This window comes from Lepidothrix coronata, unplaced genomic scaffold (genome assembly GCF_001604755.1).
Source record: "Lepidothrix coronata isolate B3197 unplaced genomic scaffold, Lepidothrix_coronata-1.0 Scaffold123, whole genome shotgun sequence".
NCBI classification, from domain to species: domain Eukaryota; kingdom Metazoa; phylum Chordata; class Aves; order Passeriformes; family Pipridae; genus Lepidothrix; species Lepidothrix coronata.
The window spans coordinates 1,986,277-1,992,215 of NW_016690303.1; positions in this window are offsets into that span (position 1 = coordinate 1,986,277).

A 5,939-nucleotide genomic window follows, 5' to 3' on the forward strand; every position below is an offset into this window, starting at 1 on the left:
AAACAGAGAGGAAAAACTCTGTCACAAAACTGGTCAAAGCCTCCACTTTATCATTTACATTTTTCCTGACAGTAAAATGGAATAGGGTATTTCAGCCATGAATGTTTGCTCATTGTTTCATTCATTTTGTTTTTTTCTCCTTTCTTTCTGGCTCAATATGGATGTTGTGGAGGGAAGAAAGATTATGAGAAACAGCAAATAGAAGTGAAGTGCCAGACATCATTAAGTTAGTCATTAAGAAATTTTTAAGCACCAGATTTTCACATGTGCCCAGAATCCAGCAGTTCCTGTAGATAAGTGCTCAGCACTTTTGAAAAGTCTGACCACTTCATCCAAGTGCCTCAGGCAAAGTCCAACTCTTCTGAAAACCTGGCTTTTCTAATACTCACTCTTTTGAGGTCACCCTTTAGAAATTAGGAATGTATATCTACTTAGGAAGAATAAGCACAGAGGCTCTTCCCCAGCCTTCCTTTGTCTTGCAAACTACTGCTTAGAGGGTCAAGGCTAATTTGCTCAGAGGATTCAGGGCATTTGCATCAGCAACAAGGACATTCAGGGATCACCTCCTTCCATGGCCAAGAGCTGCACACCCCCCACCCCCCACCCGCGAGATCCCCCCTTGTCCCGGCAAAGCACAGCTGAAGCAGGCAAACACCTTTGCTTCTCTAGGAACAGATGGAAACGAAGGAGGTTGAAATGGCAAAATGCCAAGTACTCTGACATTCCTCTGCAACTTTAGCAGCAAGATTTCTCATCACCTCATGGAAACAAGCCTTCAGAGACTGCACCTCCTGCTGTTAAAATGAATGTGGAAACTCCATTAGTTTCTATGGCAGTGTGTCAGCCTCTTCTTATATTCTGGCAGGAGAGGGAGAAAAGAAATGCTGTTCTTCAGTATGGAGCTGGATCTGCCCCCACTGGCTTTCTCCACCTCACAGGGTGCTCATGGGGCTGTGTGCCGCCATGCATATTCATCCTGGCTGCTTTTGCTTTGCAGCACTCCTGTCAGTTCAGAGATGTCACTCATCAGGAAGGTATGTGAAAAGGCAGTTTATGTAGTAATATTGGTTTTGTTTTTGATAAAGCCTGCTGCTGATCAAGCTCTCCTCAATATGTCAGCTTCAGAATGAATATTCATACAATGCAGAAAAGCAGGGAAACTCACTAGAGTAGAAAATTTTTCTGGTTTTCAAAAAGCTGTTGTTTTCTTCTATCACTGCTCACACAACCTGTAGTCCACCCTGCAAACAGGCAAAATCTCACAGGCTATTTGTATGCTTCAAAAGACCACAGAGGTGTTAGGCTCCCAGAGTCCCTTGGCTGCCCTGCAGCAGAGCACTGGCAACACTGGAGCTAGCCTGGTGTGCCTTGGGTGAGAAGTTTGCCTGTAGGAGATGAGTTTGCAACATATATGCAGCAATGCACAGTGGAATGCACAGGAGACCATCCATTTTTCTTAAAGCTGCAAGGAAAATGACACCAAGGAACCTTGTGCAGACAGTTGCCAGCGTGGAGAGACAGCAGTCCCTGAATGTCAGTTCATCCTTTATGGGGATTCCCACAGTTCATAGTCCTTTCAAGGATAAATTTCATCCAGCTCTGCCTCCATTTAAGAATATCTTGTATGAAAAGATAGAGACTTTTCTCATTTTCTTACATTCAGTCATATGCCTACTAAAGCCCTACACAAGCGAACCATATGTACGGGCCACCTCTGTACTAAAAAATTAAAGAAATTCTTAGAATTTTCCTCATCAAGCACAATCGTTTGGAAAAGATGTACGTACACACAACAAATCAGCTTATTATACCTCATGTAGGCATCGCATATGGGCAAAAGCCAAGTGTTTCACAATGAAAGCTGTCTTCCACATTCCTGGTGCCATTGGTGGTACTGAATCCAGTCAAAAGCAGACATACTAAAGGTAGTGCAAACACATGTGACAGATGTAGCATATATAAAGACCCCAAAAATAACTGCAGAACAAGGCAAGCTCTCCAGCACTTTCATCTTAAGTTGAGCCTACAGTAAGCATATGTTCAGGGTCTGTGTTTGGTGTGTGTAATCTGTGCTTGAGAAAAGGGCACAGGGGCATTGTCACAGTAATAAACTCAATTAGTACACAGACTGCTGATTTTTTCATGCAGGCAATTAAACTGAAAAAAAACCCAAACCACCAAAATAGTGGCTAGACTAAAATGGATGATGTGCTGTGCAGGTTTTGCATTGAATATCCTGGATTTACTTTAAGGACATTCTTTAGAGAATATTGATTGGGATTTTCAGGGGTGGCTAAATGACTTAAAAGAATAACTCCCATCGACTTGTTCCACTGTACAATGAAATAAATCAATAAGGCTTGTTCTCCCTGAGCTATTTAGGGCAAAACCCAGTAAAGGATTCAGGTACTCTAACACCTAACTTTTGGGATTTGTTCCTCACTCTGAAGCCCAGGACATTAAGTTCTGGCCCACCTCCATTGGACATAGGAGTGTCAGCCACCTCAGAAAGGAGCTGGATGTTTAGTAGGAAGCATGCTTGGAAACTGTGATCTCCAAGCTACCTAGAAGACTGAAGGCAGGGACCTGCTTTAGCTCTTGTTCCTCTAAGTCTCTGCCACACCACTCTACTCACCGCTCTTCCTGGCAGCTCTCTCCCTACTGAGAAGGGCACATCCAAACATCTTTTCTTCTTGGGGACAATAGGCTACAGTCTTGACGATCCAATGAATCTTGAATATTTTGTTTCACAGTTGCAGAACTTTGGCAGGAAAGAAGACTTCTACTCCTCGTGGGGTACTTTGGGCACTCTCTACTAGGAGACTGGAAATGTCATGTTGGTCTAGCCAGTTTCAGCATAGATTTGGGTGTTTGGTTTTTTTTTAAGATACCCAGAAAGGGGAACCAAATCATGAAACTAATCGATTAATCTGTAAGAGATGGCAACAGCACTTGCCAGAAGTATAATTCAAGAGGGAGGCACATTTCATTATGTATCAGGTATTTTCAAAGACCCACTCAGTAAGACAGGTCTCACAGAGGATCTAGGGCAAGAAATATGTACTTTCTGATATCCAGGTCAATGTGGGAGGGGAAGAGACATGAAGCAGTTCCAAGGAGAGAAGTGCAACTTGTGCCCAAAAGCAGGAAACAGCCTCAAACAAGGTGGAGCACCTTGTAAGTGGAGGTGCTGCTAGGGTTAAGTGTGAGCTGACTGCAGCATTCCTGGATTGGAATTTTTGTACTTAAGTCCCTTTACTCCGTTTGGGTCTGTTAGAGCTAATAATGTCCTTTATTGGTGCTAATTATTATCCACTGCTGGCAGTGTGTCATGCAGGGGGGAAGTCCTGTATTTAACATGCAATGGAGTTACTGCCCTGAGTCAGAATCTAAAGCTTCATAAGAGGATTGTGCAGGCAGTTATATGAGACTGATACGCCCTCTATTTTGCTGATGCAAATAAATCCTTAAGTGACTCTGGTGACAGTATTCTGAGAGAAGGAAGTAAAGAGAGCTTGCCAAAGCATCTGTATTTCTCTTGTGCTTTATAGAAAAGACATATGGATCTTCATAGAAAATTATAACCTCCTCAAACAATATAATAGGTAATTATATTCCTGACATAGAATTTTTTTAGCACATTGCATATAAGTATCCTTGTTCAGTTCTGCAGTTTTCTAGAGTGCCCTGTTAAATCTCTTCTTCTCATCCCTTTTAAAACCCCAGAACTTTTACATCAGAGACCTCAGAGTTACCCTCCTTTGGTCCTAACAGACCTATGTGCATCCACCCCAAGTATTTTGGAGGCATACCCTCCCCATCACTCTCAGAGGGGCTGTCTCACACAGGTAACTCCAGTCTTGCCTGGAGACCAACACCTCCGGCTGGGAGCCGTGCAGCTACATTCCCCCCCCCACTGAGGCTGAATTCATAGGCTCAGCACAGCAGGGCACAAACATAGCCCCCCACTGTCGTCTCCACAGGCAGCTTGGAAAGGGCACTGTAGGCAGAGCACTCATGGGATTTTCTGCCCCCCAGTCCCAGTTGCTGTGCCCACTATGTTGGTTCTGAAAATTGCTCATGCCTTGGAAAATTTTGTCAGACGTGTTTGCCATTCCTCCTCCACACCCCTTCCAAAGCATGTCATGATTGATGCCCAGGCCTTTTATGAGGATACGTTTTTTTCAAAGCACTGTATGGACATTAACTCATTAAGAAATTACAATTGTAAATACCTGAAACCTCTTTAGGGTTGCTCCATTGTAACCCAAAAATATCACATGTAATTTTAGTGATACTTGCTCACTGATTATTAAAAAGAAATTCCCCAAGGCTGAAAAGCTGGATGGGAAATTGCAGCTGCAAATTAATTAAAATAATCAAACAAGCCAGAGGTAACTCCCACAGAAAGAGGGCTGCTTATAAAGGCAATGTTAATAGAGAATTTACCATCAGGGGTTGCCTGGTTCCCTTTTAATAAAGTATCTATGATTACCTGATTAGCTGATCATTGTGCAGAGAATTTTGTTCTCAATACAGCTGTGAAGACAAAGAAGAGGGAGGTTTTTATCAGAGCTTGTTTATTTAAAATGTATAATTGACTCCTTTTTTTTACAGAAGCATGATCCAACAAGCTGCTCACCTCCAACAATACATACTGCTCCTCCTCTCTCCAGTCTGAAATGAGACAATTTTCTGTCACATGCTTATTTTAGCAAGGTTACTATAATGATCTGGAATAAAGGTAGAACATTTCAATGGGTTTGAGAAACTAACCTTTAATGTTTAGAAGCGGTCACCATCCATTATGGTATTACGCTAGTCATATGCCATCATGCTAGACTTACGACAACATACCAGCTGTGGTTCTGCCCCCGCATGGTATTATTGGAGAAATAAACTAGTTTGGTTTGATAATATATGAGAAAGTCAAAATATGGTCCACATTTTTCAGTGCCACTCACATTTTTAAGGGTGCTTCTTGTGCAGGATACTGGAACACCAATAAACTCGAAAAATTCAAAGAACACATGAAAACTAGACACCTTATGGATGTAACTGTATATTTATTTCTTTTTAAAGAACACTCCTTAAATGTATTTTAAGTCCATATACAAACTTGTTTTCACAGATTTATAATTCACTAAATAGCACAAAATATAATCCAGGTCGTTGATTTCTTTCATCTGTGCGTATGCATGCGTGTGTTTGAGTGTGTGTGTGTGTGTGCGTGCGTGCGTGCACGCATGCTGCTGGTGGTAGTGGTAACCCACCACACGTATTCAAACACAAGCCCGGGCTCCTCCTGACTTTTCTTTGGAGCAAACCTTGCCCAGATGAAGACCCTACTCTGGAAGACTGTGACTCTCTTGCCCATGAATCCCATTTCAGAAGAGGCCATGGTGGCGGTGCTCTCTGCCTTACCAGCAGGGCCACACACCTTCATCCACCAGACAAGATGGAAAAGAACAGAATGGGAGCCTCCCCTGAAGCTGACCCAGGTACTGTAGTTGGAAGTGACCAGCCGTGGAGTTCATGTGCAAGGAAACACCTTTTTCTCCACTCCAAACACCTCAATGACACTCCCGTGCACTTAATCAGGAGTGAATATGCCGCTTGGTCAGCCCTCACTAGCAGGGGACTGCCAGGGCTTGGCAGGGCACCGTGTGTCCAGCCAGCAGGCCGGCTCCTCGCCCAGCCCTGTGCGGCCGTAGGGGCCTTGCTACCCTGCTGCTGGAGGTCAGGGAACGGCTCATGACACTGCTGGACTCTGCCTCCCGGCAGTCAGCGGTGCCCCGGCTCCAATCCTGGAAGCACCAGCATAGCAAACCTTGCCGGTCCCGGTGAGCTACACAGATGGCACCAGTGATGCACATATTTACATGGGGTGGAATGTTTTCCCATAGCTTTTTTAAGGAGTATATAGATCAACGTTCACA